Source organism: Stigmatopora nigra, chromosome 8 (genome assembly GCF_051989575.1).
Source record: "Stigmatopora nigra isolate UIUO_SnigA chromosome 8, RoL_Snig_1.1, whole genome shotgun sequence".
NCBI lineage: Eukaryota > Metazoa > Chordata > Actinopteri > Syngnathiformes > Syngnathidae > Stigmatopora > Stigmatopora nigra.
In genome coordinates this window covers 2,751,834-2,775,815 of record NC_135515.1, presented here as the reverse complement: position 1 = coordinate 2,775,815, position 23,982 = coordinate 2,751,834, and the positions used below count along the sequence as shown (strand labels likewise).

Below are 23,982 nucleotides of genomic sequence, written 5' to 3'. Positions count from 1 at the left end.
TGTGCTACTTTTCTGAACCGCTTTATCCTCACCAGGGTCGCGTCGGATGATGGAGGCGACCCCAGCTGACTCCGTCCCGTTTGTGGGCGTTCCCTCCAAGTTGCGCAATGAACGCACATTCCCAGCAATGGCATCGCACAAGAAAAACTATCCAGCGCAGCGAACACATTGCAAAATCATTAGTTTTATCAATAAGGTAAGTTATTTTTCTGTATCATGTTGCGTTTGTTTACTGATAAGTGTCCATCCAATCATTAGATACGTTGCGATGACGCAATCACGGAATCAATGGGAGGTGCGCGTTGAGCTAATGCTAACACGGCTATAGTCAACGTGATACCGTCGTCTCTTCAAACCAGAGTTAAACAGCGTGTATCTTTTAACTCGTAACGGCGATCGTAATGTGTGTAAATGGAAGATCAAGCGTGGATACCGAAGGATATATTTTATTTTTCGATTGTGAATGATTTGTTTTGGTAAACGTGCAGTGATGGGAAAAGTTTGAGCGTGCAGTGAAGGTGAAAAGTTTGAGCGTGTTTTCCGATGGACTAAATGGAAGCTGCACTACATCAAGCGACGCATTCAACAGAAAAGACTTGGAATTAAGGTAAGTCAGATTTATGCAATTTCTAGTGTCATTTATGAAGTTGTTTTATGTATAGATATTCATAGTTTTAATGTTGTTAGGACTAGATCGTTTGTGGGGGAGTTAGTAATGGCAGGTGGGATTAATGGTGTTGCGTGTACTTGTGACGTCACTGGTCGTTGGCTTTATACAGGGAAATTGTCTGAATGCTCAGAAAGATGAAAAATTAAAGGGAAATATTGGCCTGGAGTAATAAAGATGGTTGTCTTGTTGTGGTGGATATAGGTTTACCTCGGGAGAATCGTATGTGCGGTTTTATTACTGTTTTACTTCTTGCAAACAATAGGAATGGGTAAAAAGAAAGACAAAAACGCCTTATTATTTGTGGTCATTTTAATAGAAAAAGTCATACATGGTTGGTTATTGACATAATGAAAAGGATAGATATAACTTCCAAATTGTAAAGTTCAGAAGTCACTGTGGTCTAGTGGCAAAGATACTGCTCATAACTTGAGATGGTAAAGTCCAAATCAGGAGTGGGTTCGAATCCAGTCTTTACCATTTTCAAATTGTTTATTGAGATAATCAAAGGATAAATATAACTTCCAAATTGTAAAGTTCAGAAGTCACTGTGGTCCAGTGGCAAAGATACTGCACATAACTTTAGATGGTGAGGTCCAAATCAGGAGTGGGTTCGAATCCAGTCTTTGCCATTTTCAAATAGTTTATTAAAATAATCAAAGGATAAATATAACTTCCAAATTGTAAAGTTCAGAAGTCACTGTGGTCCAGTGGCAAAGATACTGCACATAACTTGAGATGGTGATGTCCAAATCAGGAGTGGGTTCGAATCCAGTCTTTGCCATTTTCAAATTGTTTATTAAAATAATCAAACGATAAATATAACTTCCAAATTGTAAAGTTCAGAAGTCACTGTGGTCCAGTGGCAAAGATACTGCACATAACTTGAGATGGTGAGGTCCAAATCAGGAGTGGGTTCGAATCCGCTCATGGCACTCAAATAAAGAGTGTGTCAGTTGTGGGGTAAAATCCACTAACAGGGAGAGTAGTAAGCATAGGAAGAGGATAGAGGAGGTAGAGTAAGAAGGGGGAAAGAATAGAGGAGATAGAGTAAGAGGGGGGAGGGAGGTAGAGTGGGTAAAGTAAGAGGGGGGAGGGGATAGAAGAGATAGAGTAAGAGGGGGGGGGGGGAGAAGGTAGAGTAAGAGGGGGGAAAGGAGAGAGAGGGTAAAGTAAGAGGGGGGAAAGGAAAGGAGGAGGGAAAGGAGAAAGGAGGTAGAGTAAGGGGGGGAAATGATAGGAGGAGGAAAAGGAGAGAGGAGGTATAGTAGGAAGAGTAAGAGGGGGGGAAAGGATAGAGGAGATAAAGTAAGAGGGGGAGGGGATAGAGGAGGTAGAATAGGTAGAGTAGGAGGGGGGAAAGGATAGAGGAGATAAAGTAAGAGGGGGAGGGGATAGAGGAGGTAGAATAGGTAGAGTAGGAGGGGGGAAAGGATAGAGGAGATAAAGTAAGAGGGGGAGGGGATAGAGGATGTAGAGTAAGAGGGGGTGGGGATAGAGAAGGTAGAGTAAGAGGGGGGGTAGAGGAGGTAGAGTAAGAGGGGGGAAAGGATAGAGGAGATAAAGTAAGAGGGGGAGGGGATAGAGGAGGTAGAATAGGTAGAGTAGGAGGGGGGAAAGGATAGAGAAGATAAAGTAAGAGGGGGAGGGGATAGAGGATGTAGAGTAAGAGGGGGTGGGGATAGAGAAGGTAGAGTAAGAGGGGGGGGGTAGAGGAGGTAGAGTAAGAGGGGGGAAAGGATAGAGGAGATAAAGTAAGAGGGGGAGGGGATAGAGGAGGTACAATAGGTAGAGTAGGAGGGGGGAAAGGATAGAGGAGATAAAGTAAGAGGGGGAGGGGATAGAGGATGTAGAGTAAGAGGGGGTGGGGATAGAGAAGGTAGAGTAAGAGGGGGGGGTAGAGGAGGTAGAGTAAGAGGGGGGAAAGGATAGAGGAGGTAGAGTAGGTAAAGTAGGAGGGGGGAAATGATAGGTAGAGTAAGTAGAGTAAGAGGAGGGAAAGGAGAGAGGAGGTAGAGTAAGAGGGGGGAAAGGATAGAGGAGGTAGAGAAGGTAGAATAAGAGGGGGGAAAGATAGGGGAGATAGAGTAAGAGGGGGAGGGGATAGAGGAGGTAGAGTAGGTAGAGTAGGAGGGGGGAAAGGATAGAGGAGATAAAGTAAGAGGGGGAGGGGATAGAGGAGGTAGAGTAAGAGGGGGGGGGTAGAGGAGGTAGAGTAAGAGGGGGGAAAGGATAGAGGAGGTAGAGTAAGAGGGGGGGGGGGTAGAGGAGGTAGAGTAAGAGGAGGGAAAGGAGAGAGGAGGTAGAGTAAGAGGGGGGAGGGGATAGGGGAGGTAGAGTAAGAGGGGGGAAAGGATAGAGGAGGTAGAGAAGGTAGAATAAGAGGGGGGAAGGATAGGGGAGGTAGTGTAAGAGGGGGAGGGGATAGAGGAGGTAAAGTGGGTAGAGTAAGAGGGGGGAAAAGATAGAGGAGGTAGAGTAAGAGGAGGGAAAGGAGAGAGAAGGTAGAGTAAAAACGACATAATATAGTAAGGCTTTTTTATCGCCAAAAACGACATAGTATAGTAAGGCTTTTTTATCGCCAAAAACGACATAGTATAGTAAGGCTTTTTATTGCCAAAAACGACATAGTATAGTAAGGCTTTTTTATCGCCAAAAACGACATAGTATAGTAAGGCTTTTTTATCGCCAAAAACGACATAGTATAGTAAGGCTTTTTATCGATAAAAAACGACATAGTATAGTAAGGCTTTTTTTTCGTCAAAAAACGACATAGTATAGTAAGGCTTTTTATCGCCAAAAACGACATAGTATAGTAAGGCTTTTTTATCGCCAAAAACGACATAGTATAGTAAGGCTTTTTTATCGCCAAAAACGACATAGTATAGTAAGGCTTTTTTATCGCCAAAAACGACATAGTATTGTAAGGCTTTTTTATCGCCAAAAACGACATAGTATAGTAAGGCTTTTTATCGCCAAAAACGACATAGTATAGTAAGGCTTTTTTATCGCCAAAAACGACATAGTATAGTAAGGCTTTTTATCGATAAAAAACGACATAGTATAGTAAGGCTTTTTATCGATAAAAAACGACATAGTATAGTAAGGCTTTTTTATCGCCAAAAACGACATAGTATAGTAAGGCTTTTTTATCGCCAAAAACGACATAGTATAGTAAGGCTTTTTATTGCCAAAAACGACATAGTATAGTAAGGCTTTTTTATCGCCAAAAACGACATAGTATAGTAAGGCTTTTTTATCGCCAAAAACGACATAGTAAGGCTTTTTATCGCCAAAAACGGCATAATATAGTAAGGCTTTTTTATCGCCAAAAACGACATAGTATAGTAAGGCTTTTTTATCGCCAAAAACGACATAGTATTGTAAGGCTTTTTTATCGCCAAAAACGACATAGTATAGTAAGGCTTTTTTATCGCCAAAAACGACATAGTATTGTAAGGCTTTTTTATCGCCAAAAACGACATAGTATAGTAAGGCTTTTTTATCGCCAAAAACGACATAGTATAGTAAGGCTTTTTATCGATAAAAAACGACATAGTATAGTAAGGCTTTTTATCGATAAAAAACGACATAGTATAGTAAGGCTTTTTTATCGCCAAAAACGACATAGTATAGTAAGGCTTTTTTATCGCCAAAAACGACATAGTATAGTAAGGCTTTTTATTGCCAAAAACGACATAGTATAGTAAGGCTTTTTTATCGCCAAAAACGACATAGTATAGTAAGGCTTTTTTATCGCCAAAAACGACATAGTAAGGCTTTTTATCGCCAAAAACGGCATAATATAGTAAGGCTTTTTTATCGCCAAAAACGACATAGTATAGTAAGGCTTTTTTATCGCCAAAAACGACATAGTATAGTAAGGCTTTTTTATCGCCAAAAACGACATAGTATAGTAAGGCTTTTTATCGCCAAAAACGACATAGTATAGTAAGGCTTTTTTATCGCCAAAAACGACATAGTATAGTAAGGCTTTTTTATCGCCAAAAACGACATAGTATAGTAAGGCTTTTTTATCGCCAAAAACGACATAGTATTGTAAGGCTTTTTTATCGCCAAAAACGACATAGTATAGTAAGGCTTTTTATCGCCAAAAACGACATAGTATAGTAAGGCTTTTTATCGATAAAAAACGACATAGTATAGTAAGGCTTTTTTATCGCCAAAAACGACATAGTATAGTAAGGCTTTTTTATCGCCAAAAACGACATAGTATAGTAAGGCTTTTTATTGCCAAAAACGACATAGTATAGTAAGGCTTTTTTATCGCCAAAAACGACATAGTATAGTAAGGCTTTTTTATCGCCAAAAACGACATAGTAAGGCTTTTTATCGCCAAAAACGGCATAATATAGTAAGGCTTTTTTATCGCCAAAAACGACATAGTATAGTAAGGCTTTTTTATCGCCAAAAACGACATAGTATTGTAAGGCTTTTTTATCGCCAAAAACGACATAGTATAGTAAGGCTTTTTTATCGCCAAAAACGACATAGTATTGTAAGGCTTTTTTATCGCCAAAAACGACATAGTATAGTAAGGCTTTTTTATCGCCAAAAACGACATAGTATAGTAAGGCTTTTTTATCGCCAAAAACGACATAGTATAGTAAGGCTTTTTTATCGCCAAAAACGACATAGTATAGTAAGGCTTTTTATCGATAAAAAACGACATAGTATAGTAAGGCTTTTTTTTCGTCAAAAAACGACATAGTATAGTAAGGCTTTTTATCGCCAAAAACGACATAGTATAGTAAGGCTTTTTTATCGCCAAAAACGACATAGTATAGTAAGGCTTTTTTATCGCCAAAAACGACATCGTATAGTAAGGCTTTTTTATCGCCAAAAACGACATAGTATAGTAAGGCTTTTTATCGATAAAAAACGACATAGTATAGTAAGGCTTTTTTTTCGTCAAAAAATGACATAGTATAGTAAGGCTTTTTATCGCCAAAAACGACATAGTATAGTAAGGCTTTTTTATCGCCAAAAACGACATAGTATAGTAAGGCTTTTTTATCGCCAAAAACGACATAGTATAGTAAGGCTTTTTTATCGCCAAAAACGACATAGTATAGTAAGGCTTTTTTATCGCCAAAAACGACATAGTATAGTAAGGCTTTTTTATCGCCAAAAACGACATAGTATTGTAAGGCTTTTTTATCGCCAAAAACGACATAGTATAGTAAGGCTTTTTATCGCCAAAAACGACATAGTATAGTAAGGCTTTTTTATCGCCAAAAACGACATAGTATAGTAAGGCTTTTTTATCGCCAAAAACGACATAGTATAGTAAGGCTTTTTTATCGCCAAAAACGACATAGTATAGTAAGGCTTTTTATCGCCAAAAACGACATAATATAGTAAGGCTTTTTTATCGCCAAAAACGACATAGTATAGTAAGGCTTTTTTATCGCCAAAAACGACATAGTATTGTAAGGCTTTTTTATCGCCAAAAACGACATAGTATAGTAAGGCTTTTTTATCGCCAAAAACGACATAGTATAGTAAGGCTTTTTTATCGCCAAAAACGACATAGTATAGTAAGGCTTTTTTATCGCCAAAAACGACATAGTATAGTAAGGCTTTTTATCGATAAAAAACGACATAGTATAGTAAGGCTTTTTTTTCGTCAAAAAACGACATAGTATAGTAAGGCTTTTTATCGCCAAAAACGACATAGTATAGTAAGGCTTTTTTATCGCCAAAAACGACATAGTATAGTAAGGCTTTTTTATCGCCAAAAACGACATAGTATAGTAAGGCTTTTTTATCGCCAAAAACGACATAGTATTGTAAGGCTTTTTTATCGCCAAAAACGACATAGTATAGTAAGGCTTTTTATCGCCAAAAACGACATAGTATAGTAAGGCTTTTTATCGCCAAAAACGACATAATATAGTAAGGCTTTTTTATCGCCAAAAACGACATAGTATAGTAAGGCTTTTTTATCGCCAAAAACGACATAGTATTGTAAGGCTTTTTTATCGCCAAAAACGACATAGTATAGTAAGGCTTTTTTATCGCCAAAAACGACATAGTATAGTAAGGCTTTTTTATCGCCAAAAACGACATAGTATAGTAAGGCTTTTTTATCGCCAAAAACGACATAGTATAGTAAGGCTTTTTATCGATAAAAAACGACATAGTATAGTAAGGCTTTTTTTTCGTCAAAAAACGACATAGTATAGTAAGGCTTTTTATCGCCAAAAACGACATAGTATAGTAAGGCTTTTTTTATCGCCAAAAACGACATAGTATAGTAAGGCTTTTTTATCGCCAAAAACGACATAGTATAGTAAGGCTTTTTTATCGCCAAAAACGACATAGTATTGTAAGGCTTTTTTATCGCCAAAAACGACATAGTATAGTAAGGCTTTTTATCGCCAAAAACGACATAGGATAGTAAGGCTTTTTTATCGCCAAAAACGACATAGTATAGTAAGGCTTTTTTATCGCCAAAAACGACATAGTATAGTAAGGCTTTTTTATCGCCAAAAACGACATAGTATAGTAAGGCTTTTTATCGCCAAAAACGACATAATATAGTAAGGCTTTTTTATCGCCAAAAACGACATAGTATAGTAAGGCTTTTTTATCGCCAAAAACGACATAGTATTGTAAGGCTTTTTTATCGCCAAAAACGACATAGTATAGTAAGGCTTTTTAACGCCAAAAACGACATAGTATAGTAAGGCTTTTTTATCGCCAAAAACGACAAAGTATAGTAAGGCTTTTTATCGATAAAAAACGACATAGTATAGTAAGGCTTTTTTTTCGTCAAAAAACGACATAGTATAGTAAGGCTTTTTATCGCCAAAAACGACATAGTATAGTAAGGCTTTTTTATCGCCAAAAACGACATAGTATAGTAAGGCTTTTTATCGCCAAAAACGACATAGTATAGTAAGGCTTTTTATCGCCAAAAACGTCATAGTATAGTAAGGCTTTTTATCGATAAAAAACGACATAGTATAGTAAGGCTTTTTTCGTCAAAAAACGACATAGTATAGTAAGGCTTTTTTTCGTCCAAAAACGACATAGTATAGTAAGGCTTTTTTATCGCCAAAAACGACATAGTATAGTAAGGCTTTTTATTGCCAAAAACGACATAGTATAGTAAGGCTTTTTTATCGCGAAAAAACGACATAGTATAGTAAGGCTTTTTTATCGCCAAAAACGACATAGTATAGTAAGGCTTTTTATTGCCAAAAACGACATAGTATAGTAAGGCTTTTTTATCGCGAAAAAACGACATAGTATAGTAAGGCTTTTTTATCGAAAAAAAGCCTTACTATACTATGTCGTTTTTTGACGAAAAAAGCCTTACTATACTATGTCGTTTTTTATCGATAAAAAGCCTTACTATACTATGTCGTTTTTTATCGATAAAAAGCCTTACTATACTATGTCGTTTTTTATCGATAAAAAGCCTTACTATACTATGTCGTTTTTTGACGAAAAAAAGCCTTACTATACTATGTCGTTTTTTGACGAAAAAAGCCTTACTATACTATGTCGTTTTTTATCGAAAAAAAGCCTTACTATACTATGTCGTTTTTTGACGAAAAAAGCCTTACTATACTATGTCGTTTTTTATCGATAAAAAGCCTTACTATACTATGTCGTTTTTATCGATAAAAAGCCTTACTATACTATGTCGTTTTTTGACGAAAAAAAGCCTTACTATACTATGTCGTTTTTTGACGAAAAAAGCCTTACTATACTATGTCGTTTTTTGACGAAAAAAGCCTTACTATACTATGTCGTTTTTTATCGATAAAAAGCCTTACTATACTATGTCGTTTTTTGACGAAAAAAGCCTTACTATACTATGTCGTTTTTTATCGATAAAAAGCCTTACTATACTATGTCGTTTTTTGACGAAAAAAAGCCTTACTATACTATGTCGTTTTTTGACGAAAAAAGCCTTACTATACTATGTCGTTTTTGACGAAAAAAAGCCTTACTATACTATGTCGTTTTTTGACGAAAAAAGCCTTACTATACTATGTCGTTTTTTATCGATAAAAAGCCTTACTATACTATGTCGTTTTTTGACGAAAAAAAGCCTTACTATACTATGTCGTTTTTTGACGAAAAAAGCCTTACTATACTATGTCGTTTTTTGACGAAAAAAGCCTTACTATACTATGTCGTTTTTTATCGATAAAAAGCCTTACTATACTATGTCGTTTTTTGACGAAAAAAAGCCTTACTATACTATGTCGTTTTTTGACGAAAAAAGCCTTACTATACTATGTCGTTTTTTGAAGAAAAAAGCCTTACTATACTATGTCGTTTTTTATCGATAAAAAGCCTTACTATACTATGTCGTTTTTTATCAATAAAAAGCCTTACTATACTATGTCGTTTTTTGACGGAAAAAAGCCTTACTATACTATGTCGTTTTTTGACGAAAAAAGCCTTACTATACTATGTCGTTTTTTATCGATAAAAAGCCTTACTATACTATGTCGTTTTTTGACGAAAAAAGCCTTACTATACTATGTCGTTTTTTATCGATAAAAAGCCTTACTATACTATGTCGTTTTTTGACGAAAAAAAGCCTTACTATACTATGTCGTTTTTTGACGAAAAAAGCCTTACTATACTATGTCGTTTTTTATCGATAAAAAGCCTTACTATACTATGTCGTTTTTTGACGAAAAAAGCCTTACTATACTATGTCGTTTTTTATCGATAAAAAGCCTTACTATACTATGTCGTTTTTTATCGATAAAAAGCCTTACTATACTATGTCGTTTTTTATCGATAAAAAGCCTTACTATACTATGTCGTTTTTTGACGAAAAAAGCCTTACTATACTATGTCGTTTTTTGACGAAAAAAAGCCTTACTATACTATGTCGTTTTTTGACGAAAAAAGCCTTACTATACTATGTCGTTTTTTATCGAAAAAAAGCCTTACTATACTATGTCGTTTTTTGACGAAAAAAGCCTTACTATACTATGTCGTTTTTTATCGATAAAAAGCCTTACTATACTATGTCGTTTTTATCGATAAAAAGCCTTACTATACTATGTCGTTTTTTGACGAAAAAAAGCCTTACTATACTATGTCGTTTTTTGACGAAAAAAGCCCTACTATACTATGTCGTTTTTTGACGAAAAAAGCCTTACTATACTATGTCGTTTTTTATCGATAAAAAGCCTTACTATACTATGTCGTTTTTTGACGAAAAAAGCCTTACTATACTATGTCGTTTTTTATCGAAAAAAAGCCTTACTATACTATGTCGTTTTTTGACGAAAAAAGCCTTACTATACTATGTCGTTTTTTATCGATAAAAAGCCTTACTATACTATGTCGTTTTTATCGATAAAAAGCCTTACTATACTATGTCGTTTTTTGACGAAAAAAAGCCTTACTATACTATGTCGTTTTTTGACGAAAAAAGCCTTACTATACTATGTCGTTTTTTGACGAAAAAAGCCTTACTATACTATGTCGTTTTTTATCGATAAAAAGCCTTACTATACTATGTCGTTTTTTGACGAAAAAAGCCTTACTATACTATGTCGTTTTTTATCGATAAAAAGCCTTACTATACTATGTCGTTTTTTGACGAAAAAAAGCCTTACTATACTATGTCGTTTTTTGACGAAAAAAGCCTTACTATACTATGTCGTTTTTGACGAAAAAAAGCCTTACTATACTATGTCGTTTTTTGACGAAAAAAGCCTTACTATACTATGTCGTTTTTTATCGATAAAAAGCCTTACTATACTATGTCGTTTTTTGACGAAAAAAAGCCTTACTATACTATGTCGTTTTTTGACGAAAAAAGCCTTACTATACTATGTCGTTTTTTGACGAAAAAAGCCTTACTATACTATGTCGTTTTTTATCGATAAAAAGCCTTACTATACTATGTCGTTTTTTGACGAAAAAAAGCCTTACTATACTATGTCGTTTTTTGACGAAAAAAGCCTTACTATACTATGTCGTTTTTTGACGAAAAAAGCCTTACTATACTATGTCGTTTTTTATCGATAAAAAGCCTTACTATACTATGTCGTTTTTTATCGATAAAAAGCCTTACTATACTATGTCGTTTTTTGACGAAAAAAAGCCTTACTATACTATGTCGTTTTTTGACGAAAAAAGCCTTACTATACTATGTCGTTTTTTATCGATAAAAAGCCTTACTATACTATGTCGTTTTTTGACGAAAAAAGCCTTACTATACTATGTCGTTTTTTATCGATAAAAAGCCTTACTATACTATGTCGTTTTTTGACGAAAAAAGCCTTACTATACTATGTCGTTTTTTGACGAAAAAAAGCCTTACTATACTATGTCGTTTTTTGACGAAAAAAGCCTTACTATACTATGTCGTTTTTTATCGATAAAAAGCCTTACTATACTATGTCGTTTTTATCGATAAAAAGCCTTACTATACTATGTCGTTTTTTGACGAAAAAAAGCCTTACTATACTATGTCGTTTTTTGATGAAAAAAGCCTTACCATACTATGTCGTTTTTTATCGATAAAAAGCCTTAATATACTGTCGTTTTTTGACGAAAAAAGCCTTACTATACTATGTCGTTTTTTATCGATAAAAAGCCTTACTATACTATGTCGTTTTTTGACGAAAAAAGCCTTACTATACTATGTCGTTTTTTGACGAAAAAAAGCCTTACTATACTATGTCGTTTTTTGACGAAAAAAGCCTTACTATACTATGTCGTTTTTTATCGATAAAAAGCCTTACTATACTATGTCGTTTTTATCGATAAAAAGCCTTACTATACTATGTCGTTTTTTGACGAAAAAAAGCCTTACTATACTATGTCGTTTTTTGATGAAAAAAGCCTTACTATACTATGTCGTTTTTTATCGATAAAAAGCCTTACTATACTATGTCGTTTTTTGACGAAAAAAGCCTTACTATACTATGTCGTTTTTTGACGAAAAAAGCCTTACTATACTATGTCGTTTTTTGACGAAAAAAGCCTTACTATACTATGTCGTTTTTTATCGATAAAAAGCCTTACTATACTATGTCGTTTTTATCGATAAAAAGCCTTACTATACTATGTCGTTTTTTTGACGAAAAAAAGCCTTACTATACTATGTCGTTTTTTGACGAAAAAAGCCTTACTATACTATGTCGTTTTTTATCGATAAAAAGCCTTACTATACTATGTCGTTTTTTGACGAAAAAAGCCTTACTATACTATGTCGTTTTTTATCGATAAAAAGCCTTACTATACTATGTCGTTTTTTGACGAAAAAAGCCTTACTATACTATGTCGTTTTTTATCGATAAAAAACCTTACTATACTATGTCGTTTTTTGACGAAAAAAAGCCTTACTATACTATGTCGTTTTTTGACGAAAAAAGCCTTACTATACTATGTCGTTTTTGACGAAAAAAAGCCTTACTATACTATGTCGTTTTTTGACGAAAAAAGCCTTACTATACTATGTCGTTTTTTATCGATAAAAAGCTTTACTATACTATGTCGTTTTTTGACGAAAAAAAGCCTTACTATACTATGTCGTTTTTTGACGAAAAAAGCCTTACTATACTATGTCGTTTTTTGACGAAAAAAGCCTTACTATACTATGTCGTTTTTTATCGATAAAAAGCCTTACTATACTATGTCGTTTTTTGACGAAAAAAAGCCTTACTATACTATGTCGTTTTTTGACGAAAAAAGCCTTACTATACTATGTCGTTTTTTGACGAAAAAAGCCTTACTATACTATGTCGTTTTTTATCGATAAAAAGCCTTACTATACTATGTCGTTTTTTATCGATAAAAAGCCTTACTATACTATGTCGTTTTTTGACGAAAAAAAGCCTTACTATACTATGTCGTTTTTTGACGAAAAAAGCCTTACTATACTATGTCGTTTTTTATCGATAAAAAGCCTTACTATACTATGTCGTTTTTTGACGAAAAAAGCCTTACTATACTATGTCGTTTTTTATCGATAAAAAGCCTTACTATACTATGTCGTTTTTTGACGAAAAAAGCCTTACTATACTATGTCGTTTTTTGACGAAAAAAAGCCTTACTATACTATGTCGTTTTTTGACGAAAAAAGCCTTACTATACTATGTCGTTTTTTGACGAAAAAAGCCTTACTATACTATGTCGTTTTTTATCGATAAAAAGCCTTACTATACTATGTCGTTTTTTGACGAAAAAAAGCCTTACTATACTATGTCGTTTTTTGACGAAAAAAGCCTTACTATACTATGTCGTTTTTTGACGAAAAAAGCCTTACTATACTATGTCGTTTTTTGACGAAAAAAAGCCTTACTATACTATGTCGTTTTTTGACGAAAAAAGCCTTACTATACTATGTCGTTTTTTATCGATAAAAAGCCTTACTATACTATGTCGTTTTTTGACGAAAAAAGCCTTACTATACTATGTCGTTTTTTATCGATAAAAAGCCTTACTATACTATGTCGTTTTTTGACGAAAAAAGCCTTACTATACTATGTCGTTTTTTGACGAAAAAAAGCCTTACTATACTATGTCGTTTTTTGACGAAAAAAGCCTTACTATACTATGTCGTTTTTTATCGATAAAAAGCCTTACTATACTATGTCGTTTTTATCGATAAAAAGCCTTACTATACTATGTCGTTTTTTGACGAAAAAAAGCCTTACTATACTATGTCGTTTTTTGATGAAAAAAGCCTTACCATACTATGTCGTTTTTTATCGATAAAAAGCCCTAATATACTATGTCGTTTTTTGACGAAAAAAGCCTTACTATACTATGTCGTTTTTTATCGATAAAAAGCCTTACTATACTGTCGTTTTTTGACGAAAAAAGCCTTACTATACTATGTCGTTTTTTGACGAAAAAAAGCCTTACTATACTATGTCGTTTTTTGACGAAAAAAGCCTTACTATACTATGTCGTTTTTTATCGATAAAAAGCCTTACTATACTATGTCGTTTTTATCGATAAAAAGCCTTACTATACTATGTCGTTTTTTGACGAAAAAAAGCCTTACTATACTATGTCGTTTTTTGATGAAAAAAGCCTTACTATACTATGTCGTTTTTTATCGATAAAAAGCCTTAATATACTATGTCGTTTTTTGACGAAAAAAGCCTTACTATACTATGTCGTTTTTTATCGATAAAAAGCCTTACTATACTATGTCGTTTTTTGACGAAAAAAGCCTTACTATACTATGTCGTTTTTTGACGAAAAAAAGCCTTACTATACTATGTCGTTTTTTGACGAAAAAAGCCTTACTATACTATGTCGTTTTTTATCGATAAAAAGCCTTACTATACTATGTCGTTTTTTGACGAAAAAAGCCTTACTATACTATGTCGTTTTTTGACGAAAAAAGCCTTACTATACTATGTCGTTTTTTATCGATAAAAAGCCTTACTATACTATGTCGTTTTTTATCGATAAAAAGCCTTACTATACTATGTCGTTTTTTGACGAAAAAAAGCCTTACTATACTATGTCGTTTTTTGACGAAAAAAGCCTTACTATACTATGTCGTTTTTTATCGAAAAAAAGCCTTACTATACTATGTCGTTTTTTGACGAAAAAAGCCTTACTATACTATGTCGTTTTTTATCGATAAAAAGCCTTACTATACTATGTCGTTTTTATCGATAAAAAGCCTTACTATACTATGTCGTTTTTTTACGAAAAAAGCCTTACTATACTATGTCGTTTTTTGACGAAAAAAGCCTTACTATACTATGTCGTTTTTTATCGAAAAAAAGCCTTACTATACTATGTCGTTTTTTGACGAAAAAAGCCTTACTATACTATGTCGTTTTTTATCGATAAAAAGCCTTACTATACTATGTCGTTTTTATCGATAAAAAGCCTTACTATACTATGTCGTTTTTTTACGAAAAAAGCCTTACTATACTATGTCGTTTTTTGACGAAAAAAGCCTTACTATACTATGTCGTTTTTTATCGATAAAAAGCCTTACTATACTATGTCGTTTTTTGACGAAAAAAGCCTTACTATACTATGTCGTTTTTTGACGAAAAAAGCCTTACTATACTATGTCGTTTTTTATCGATAAAAAGCCTTACTATACTATGTCGTTTTTTATCGATAAAAAGCCTTACTATACTATGTCGTTTTTTGACGAAAAAAAGCCTTACTATACTATGTCGTTTTTTGACGAAAAAAGCCTTACTATACTATGTCGTTTTTTATCGAAAAAAAGCCTTACTATACTATGTCGTTTTTTGACGAAAAAAGCCTTACTATACTATGTCGTTTTTTATCGATAAAAAGCCTTACTATACTATGTCGTTTTTATCGATAAAAAGCCTTACTATACTATGTCGTTTTTTTACGAAAAAAGCCTTACTATACTATGTCGTTTTTTGACGAAAAAAGCCTTACTATACTATGTCGTTTTTTATCGAAAAAAAGCCTTACTATACTATGTCGTTTTTTGACGAAAAAAGCCTTACTATACTATGTCGTTTTTTATCGATAAAAAGCCTTACTATACTATGTCGTTTTTATCGATAAAAAGCCTTACTATACTATGTCGTTTTTTTACGAAAAAAGCCTTACTATACTATGTCGTTTTTTGACGAAAAAAGCCTTACTATACTATGTCGTTTTTTATCGATAAAAAGCCTTACTATACTATGTCGTTTTTTGACGAAAAAAGCCTTACTATACTATGTCGTTTTTTATCGATAAAAAGCCTTACTATACTATGTCGTTTTTTGACGAAAAAAAGCCTTACTATACTATGTCGTTTTTTGACGAAAAAAGCCTTACTATACTATGTCGTTTTTGACGAAAAAAAGCCTTACTATACTATGTCGTTTTTTGACGAAAAAAGCCTTACTATACTATGTCGTTTTTTATCGATAAAAAGCCTTACTATACTATGTCGTTTTTTGACGAAAAAAAGCCTTACTATACTATGTCGTTTTTTGACGAAAAAAGCCTTACTATACTATGTCGTTTTTTATCGATAAAAAGCCTTACTATACTATGTCGTTTTTTATCGATAAAAAGCCTTACTATACTATGTCGTTTTTTGACGAAAAAAAGCCTTACTATACTATGTCGTTTTTTGACGAAAAAAGCCTTACTATACTATGTCGTTTTTTATCGATAAAAAGCCTTACTATACTATGTCGTTTTTTGACGAAAAAAGCCTTACTATACTATGTCGTTTTTTATCGATAAAAAGCCTTACTATACTATGTCGTTTTTTGACGAAAAAAAAGCCTTACTATACTATGTCGTTTTTAGACGAAAAAAAGCCTTACTATACTATGTCGTTTTTTGACGAAAAAAGCCTTACTATACTATGTCGTTTTTTATCGATAAAAAGCCATACTATACTATGTCGTTTTTTGACGAAAAAAGCCTTACTATACTATGTCGTTTTTTATCGATAAAAAGCCTTACTATACTATGTCGTTTTTTGACGAAAAAAAAGCCTTACCATACTATGTTGTTTTTTGACGGAAAAAAGCCTTACTATACTATGTCGTTTTTTGACGAAAAAAAAGCCTTACTATACTATGTCGTTTTTGGCGATAAAAAGCCTTACTATACTATGTCGTTTTTTATCGATAAAAAAGCCTTACCATACTATGACGTTTTTGGCGAATAAAAATCCCTTTTCTTCATCGTGTTCAGCTCGAATTCCTTGGACATATGACGACAAAAGCACCTGAGAGCACCTAAAAAATATCACATGTCTAAAACAGTAAATTAAAAATGATGGCGCTCGGTCACTCACCCTTATTTGATAAAAAAAATAACACAATTCCTCATGGAAATGAAATGATTCACACCGGCAGCCTGGTATGTGTCTCCACGCCTAAAGATGAGCCTTGGATGGGGCGGCGGCGGCAGTGGGTGGGTGGCAGAGGTCGCGCTGGCGTGGGCGTCGTCAACGTCATGGCGCATTCATGTCAGGCAGGAAGCAAGCAAAACCTTTATAAATGCATCGTTGTCATTATTATGCCTCATAATTCCAATACCGCGTGGGCGCATGATTCGTACAAGGGGAAGACTGAAATAGGGAGGGGATAAGAAGAAAAAAAATGTCTCCCCCTACAATGATATGTGTCACTGAAGCAGCAAATTAACATGAGGAGACGGAAGAATGTCGAAGATGCGAGGAAACGATGCGGCTTTATTTTTTTGGCACCTTCTGGTGATTTCTGCCGGAGCAATAAAACTGGTGTAGCGTTGCGTAGTCTCACACTCTCTTCGTTTTAAACGTGGCGTGAAGAAAGCTCCCAGATTTTGCTTTTTGAGACTGGATGCTCAATTCTTTTCAAGAACAAGGTTTTTACTCATAAAAAAAAAGGAGATAATTTATTTTAGGGTTTTTTTTTCTTACCTGTTCTGAGTTGATTTGCACTAACGTTACTTGTTGATGAGTGGCACGGTGGTAGAGTGGATAGCACGTTGGCCTTGCAGTTTAGGGGTCGAGGGTTTGATGCCTTGTCTGGGTTTTCACTGGGGATTACAAAAAAATGCATGTGAGCACTCAAAATGGCCCCTAGTACCCTTTGTGAGGGTTAAGCAGTTCAGAAAATGAATAAATATTAAATTTAGAGTATAACATTCATTCATTTGTTGTACTTTTGCATTTTTGTGAAGGATAAATGGCTTGTTTTGGTGGGTTATTTTCAAGATAATACTTTGAGACAGCTGTCGTTCATTTTATCTGTCATAGATAACACAAAATCCACTTATGCCAAATATGAGTGGGTTTCATCTTCCTGCTTTTTGTCATTTATTTATTTATATTTTTAATCAGACCATCATTTGGCATGCAGCTAACTGGGTGATGTATAATTAATATTAAGACTTGTACTAACATGGTTCATGATGTAGGGTAGAAGGATAAGCTATGAGAGAGGAATAAAACGGAATAGATGATCAGATAAAGCAAAATGTTTAGTACAAACTGTTCCTGTTGAATCAGCTCCAACTGACTTTCTCGGTGAAGTTTTGCACTACGAGTACATATCTCACGGCTGAATAAACACAAGACAAACTAGCGGGGATGTGGAGGTCGGGTCCCCGTGCTACTGACGGTGGAACCAGAAGAATGTTTGCGTCGAGATGTGAGCAAAGCAGAGTTGACGGGACACTTTCCGGCCCATGGGGGATGAAAATGAGACCTGGCAAACTCTTACGTAAAGTATTCCAGGGAGAGTTGTATTACATCAAGTATTACCATGAGAATACTTAACATTTTAAAGCCTTTCCCTCAATCTGGTAACTGTTTTAAGGTTTTTAGAATTCCCTGTTGACATCTGACCCTTTTAGATTAGCTTTTTGTGATTTCTCATCAGCTTTTGTCTGTGTATTTCAACCTCGTATTTTGCTATGTCTTTTTAGGAGTATTTCTTAAAGTAATGTTTGCCTATTGGTCCCCTGTTCAAAGTTAGAATTAATGCCTTGAAAGTATAGTAAGGCTTTTTGCTTTAAAAAACGACATAGTATTGGCTTTCTTCTTTAAAAAACGACATAGTATAGGCTTTCTTCTTTAAAAAACGACATAGTATAGGCTTTCTTCTTTAAAAAACGACATAGTATAGGCTTCCTTCTTTAAAGAACGACATAGTATAGGCTTTCTTCTTTAAAAAACGACATAGTATAGGCTTTCTTCTTTAAAAAACAACATAGTATAGGCTTTCTTCTTTAAAAAACGACATAGTATAGGCTTTCTTCTTTAAAAAAAACAACATAGTATAGGCTTGCTTCTTTAAAAAACGACATAGTATAGGCTTTCTTCTTTAAAAAACGACAAAGTATAGGCTTTCTTCTTTAAAAAATGACATAGTATAGGCTTTCTTCTTTAAAAAACGACATAATATAGTAAGGCTTTTTCTTTAAAAAACTACTATGACCAGAGCTACCAACTGATTGATAAATACATCAATTTATCCTGACACTGTATAAGTGGTCTGTTGCAGATTACAAAAAACAATGGAGTGTCAGTGATGAAACGAAGGTATGCATCTTCCAGGGTCGCCATGGAAAAAGGAAAGCAAGGATGCGAAAGAGGTCAAGGTCCAGGTTAAATGTTCCATAAAGGCTGTAGATAAGGAAGGTCGTCAAGATCGAGATAAATAGCTTACATTTGTGAAACAGCAAGCTAAAAAAAAGACCCCAATACGTCGAGAAGCTTAAGACATGAACTATCCATGCTCCCTGCTTTAATCTCTCCAATCTCATCTTTTTTAGTAGCTACGAACTTCCCAAAAAAAATTAACTGTGACAAACTAGTTTTTCAGCCGATTCAGGACTTCATAGATTTCGGTAAAGACATGTCGCAGATCTTAGCTGTGAGGACCAGATAGCAGCTGTCTGCTGGGTAATGATAAACGACAAGAGGAAATGAAAGAAAGTCAAGCCAACCATAGCATTACAATGTGTTCAACAAAGAGACTTTACAGGGCGATTTTAAACGTTTTGGAAGAATATTTTCTATTCCTGCAAACCATCAAAATGTATAAAATTATTTGTAAATACCTTATTAGTCCAGTACAGTTGCATTTTGGAATAAATGATGTCCTTCGTCCAGGCCATAGATTGGATGTCCATTGCAGTCTGCAGTTAAAAAAACAACATTAATCTATCATGAAATTGATGTTCCTGTTTATTACATAAATACATGATTATCATGGTCGTTATGTTATTAGACCAGCTGAGAAGGCCTTGCTGGCCGTGACGGTTCACCACTACCGTTACTCCCAAAGACGACCTCGTAACGTCTCCTAACGGCGTGAGGCTAATGAGCGAAGGTGTAATATGCAAATAGGAGTGGTAGGGGGGGTTGTGTATATGCACTGTCGTGATGCATTAATTGTTGACGCGGGTGGAGGAAAAAAAATGTGAGATCGCAAAAGAAGCAATTCCCTCGTTCTTTTAAGACGGTGCTTAATTGCTGCCGATCGACTGAGGAAAACGGTTGGGGGGAGGACATCGTAATTATACAGATGGATTGAAATATATATTAAGACAAGGAATCAGCTCAATTATGCCCAGGTGATTAAAACTTGGACCTCAGTCAGGGGCTTGTAGATGGAGGAAAGATAAAAATAACAAATCTCTGCAGACACGTCGACAAGTTTAACATCTTAACGGAGACGTCGTTAAGGACACCTGCAGGTTCTAATGATGTCCAATAGGAAAGCTTAATCAGTGTGTCGCTAAGAATTGCAATGAATATACAGACGTTCCCCTACTTAGGAATATTCAACTTACGAACAGACAGTACATAAGAACATGTCTGCAAAAAATATTATACAAAGCCTTAAACATATGAATGCACTTATATAAACCTTCAATATACTTATATAAGCCTTAAACATAAATTATAATCGAAAATATAGCACTGAATCAACTTCAATTTGAACAATTTCAACTTATGAACTTTCATCTTATGAACACTTTCAACTTACAAATAAACACTCAACTTATGACCACTCAACTTATGACCACTCAACTTATGAACACTCAACTTATGAACACTCAACTTATGAACACTCAACTTATGAACACTCAACTTATGAACACTCAACTTATGAACACTCAACTTATGAACACTCAACTTATGAACACTCAACTTATGAACACTTTCAACTTATGAACACTTTCAACTTATAAACACTTTCAACTTATAAACACTTTCAACTTATGAACTTTTTCAACTTATGAACACTTTCAACTTATGAACACTTTCAACTTATGAACACATTCAACTTATAAACAAGCACTCGGAACCTAACTTGTTCATAAGTAGAGGAGCGTCTGTATATCTTATTTAACAAATTAGGCTTTCTGAGCAATGTTTGATGCTGCCGAGTTAAAAAGAGTAAATATTTTTCTTTCAACCTACCACACAGTGTTGCTATGGCCTTGACTCATCTTATTTCTATATTTTCTTTCCTCCAATTGATTTTTTTCTTCTTGCTTGTCAGTAGCCACGCAAGCTTCTTTTCACACCTTAAGCGAGTGGCTTTCACTTTTCGGAGCAGATAAAGGAAGCACCTCTGATTGGCCGAGGATCGTCTGTATCGATTGTTATTCTACCAGAAAAAAAGAGAAGAGTAATGAGCAGGATGAATTGCAGGAGAAAGGTTAATACCATATTGAAATGTCAGGAGATTGATGATATTGTTCTTTCCTGGACTAGAAAGTGACAAATGCATTGCCCTTTTCAATGCCTACCTTTATTCGTGGCCTTCTTTTTTTTCAATCCTGGTTTCTGTTGTTTGCTCTCTTCCAGATGGTGAGAAGTTGAAGTGATCTCCTCCCAGATGTCCCTACGGCAACGACGGTTATCCGTCTTCATTGGACGCTGATGGAGTTTTGATGCCACAACTGAGATTCCGCTGGATGACTTCTTCGAGCAACCGACCGTCAAAGAAGAGGCTCTTGGGACATAGCATTAGGCACAGGTAAATGGACAGAGGAAAAACCCTGACATGAATTCACAATTGGAAATCTCGAAAGCCTTATTTGAAGGCCTTGTGATTTAATACATATCTTAAGACGTGGAGTACGATATGGTTCAAGAACAATTCTATTTTAAGTGGAACAAAGCATTCGATTCAGTGGTATTTTCCGAACTATAAGGCCCAAACAAACAAACTAAATTCTCAAAAGTAGGCAGTTTTCTTTATGATCTGGTGCATTTTATCAATTTTAGTTAATAATAATTGCATTTTATAATCCAGTTTGGCTTCTATATGAAAAAAAAATAAGATCAACCATGATGCGCATTATAGTAAAGAAAATATGGTAGTTAAAAAAGTATGATTCATAAATTATTCCACTACTAAAGATATACAAGGTTAAAAATAACAGAAAAACATGTTACATCTATTTTTATTTCTATTTTTTTTTTCAAATGACAACATAAAATTTTACCTATTCCAATTTCCAAACCTGCATAGGACTTACTTACGGTAGACTTCAGGCTAGCGACCAGTTATGGGTTTTTGTTTGTGTAGAAGCATTAACACTCATACTTACTAAGCTGTCCTTCCCCCAAAAGAATTCCAGACTATACAACATAAGGAGATAAAGACCAAGTCTGGCCCAGCAGATGGTTGCATGAAGATGAGCTTCCAAGAGCACTGGCCTTCTCGGAAGATCTCCTCCAGGCTAAGCATGACTGGTTCCCTCTCCATCTGCTTTGTAGGACTTGACCACAACCACAAGAAACCTTTGTAAGTACATTCAGACTTCCATGTTTTGCCTTCAGACAAAAAACTGGGAAAATTTAGTCATTCTACTATTTATAATGTAATGGAACATGAAATTTATGACGAATAGTAACAGCCAACTTGTTAAAATGGCATAATTACTAGTTTATGGCCATAATTGAAATTATGAAGACATCATAATCAGCGTTCATTAATTGATTATTCAGAGGCGACAATATATTCAACTAAAATTTAAAACTTGTCTACAATCGAAAATTGTTAAGACATCTGACCTGCAGCTGTAAAATTGATTTTCAAGGAGAAATTAAACAAAAAAAGCTAACATATAAATTAATAAATACATTTTTTTTTACTCCCAAGTGCATTTTCGGCAGCATCTTCAAAAAGATGGCGGCACGCAGATGTTGCCTTAATTAGCTGCTCATTTGGGAAGGATGTTAATGAAGGAGCTCAGGTCGTAAGACACAATCACGGAAAAGGAAATGAGTTTTTATGCCAGCTTTGACCTTGTTTTTTCTCTCTTGGTTAAATAATAGGAAAAAGAGATTTCTTTTCAGGCTAAAATGACTTAAATTATGTAATTTTTGGAGAGACAGGCTTCTATCAAATTTTCCGTTATTATATTTGGGTGTCTAGCTCTATTTAGTTGTATTTACTTTGTTTTTTTAGGGGGAAAAATATGGGTAAAGGTGCCTGTTTTCATTTTAAAATCCAGTGCAAATTCTCCAATTTAAAGCTGCTCTTATGTTGCTATGGTTACGAAATAGATTCCTCCCCAACCTTAGTTGCAACAGTAGTATATTCAAGTGCAATATGATAGAAAAGGCATAAATATAATTTGATAGTACGTCACAGAATTTTTTACGACCTGAAATGTAATTTGTCAGACTCTTCGACTTTCAGGGCTTGAGATTGATCGGCATAAAGTACTACTGCTTGCGCATACTAAAAGCTCCTTGTTTAAATCGATCACTGGAACTGTCAGGTTGGGCAGATGCATTGATATGCAAACAGGCCATTAAGCATGTAGAAAGCACAATTAATGGGTTTAAAGGTAGGAGTGCAAATTAGGCGAGCACATGTGGCGTTGTCATAAATCTGCACCTCAAACAACGGTATAGGCATCAGTCATAAAGATGGCTTGGAGCCCTGGAAATGAAAAACAAATGTTAGTTTTTAACTGTTAGGAACATTTTTAAATAGGGGTTATTTTTTGAGAGTGTCAGTCTTACACATGACAGCCAAAACTATGTTTTCTGGGGGAATTATTACATAATAGTAGCAGCAAACTAGACATGGGATCAAGATTATTACATATACTAAGTGAAGAAAAAAAATATTTCGACTCAAAATATCTATTAAATCGCTCTAAAATGACTTCTATATTTCTTGTTTTGCACCAAATGTTAGTTTTTAACTGTTAGGAAGAAATTAAATAGGGGGTTATTTTTTTGAGTGTCACTCTTACACATGACAGCCAAAACAATGTTTTTGGGGATTTTTTACAGAATAGCAGCAGCAAACTAGATATGGGATCAAGATTATTACATATACTAAGTGAAGAAAATAATTATATTGGATGGAAATAGCTATTAAACGCTCTAAAATGACTTGTATTATTATATTTAGAATATTTATTTATTATATTTCTTGTTTTGCAGCAAAATTAAAGTTGGGAGCATCTTTTTGGACTGAAAAATATGGACTAAATGGAAGCCGGACTACCTTCTCAAGCAGAAAAGTCTTTTGACGGAAAATAAGAAGTGCGAAGGCCAGACCTGGAAAATAAGGTACAGTTTAAGTTATTGTGCAAATTATAGTGGCATTTATTAAGAAGTTTTATCTTAAAAAATAGCTGGAGTAAACTAGAAATGAGATCAAGATTAATAAATGTGTGTGATGAAAAAAAATTATATTGGCTCGAAAAATCTATTAAATTGCTCTAAAGTGACTGAAATATTGGGTAGGTTTAGCTTAAAATGGTTTAGTTCATTAAATTGAGGACACAAATAGAAGAACAAGTGCTTTAACTGGGGTACCTTTCTTGTTTTACAGCAAAGTTAAAGTTGAGAGCATCTT

At 34.5% G+C, this 23,982-nt stretch overlaps 1 long non-coding RNA gene across 1 annotated transcript; it reads left to right on the top strand.

Annotated features, from left to right (window-relative positions):
• Positions 1 to 258: 258 nt before the first annotated feature.
• Positions 259 to 23,693, top strand: LOC144200778 (uncharacterized). The gene is made up of 4 exons (XR_013327193.1): positions 259 to 607; positions 20,961 to 21,132; positions 21,732 to 21,906; positions 23,565 to 23,693. It is a non-coding gene; the product is annotated as an uncharacterized LOC144200778 (long non-coding RNA).
• Positions 23,694 to 23,982: the final 289 nt, after the last annotated feature.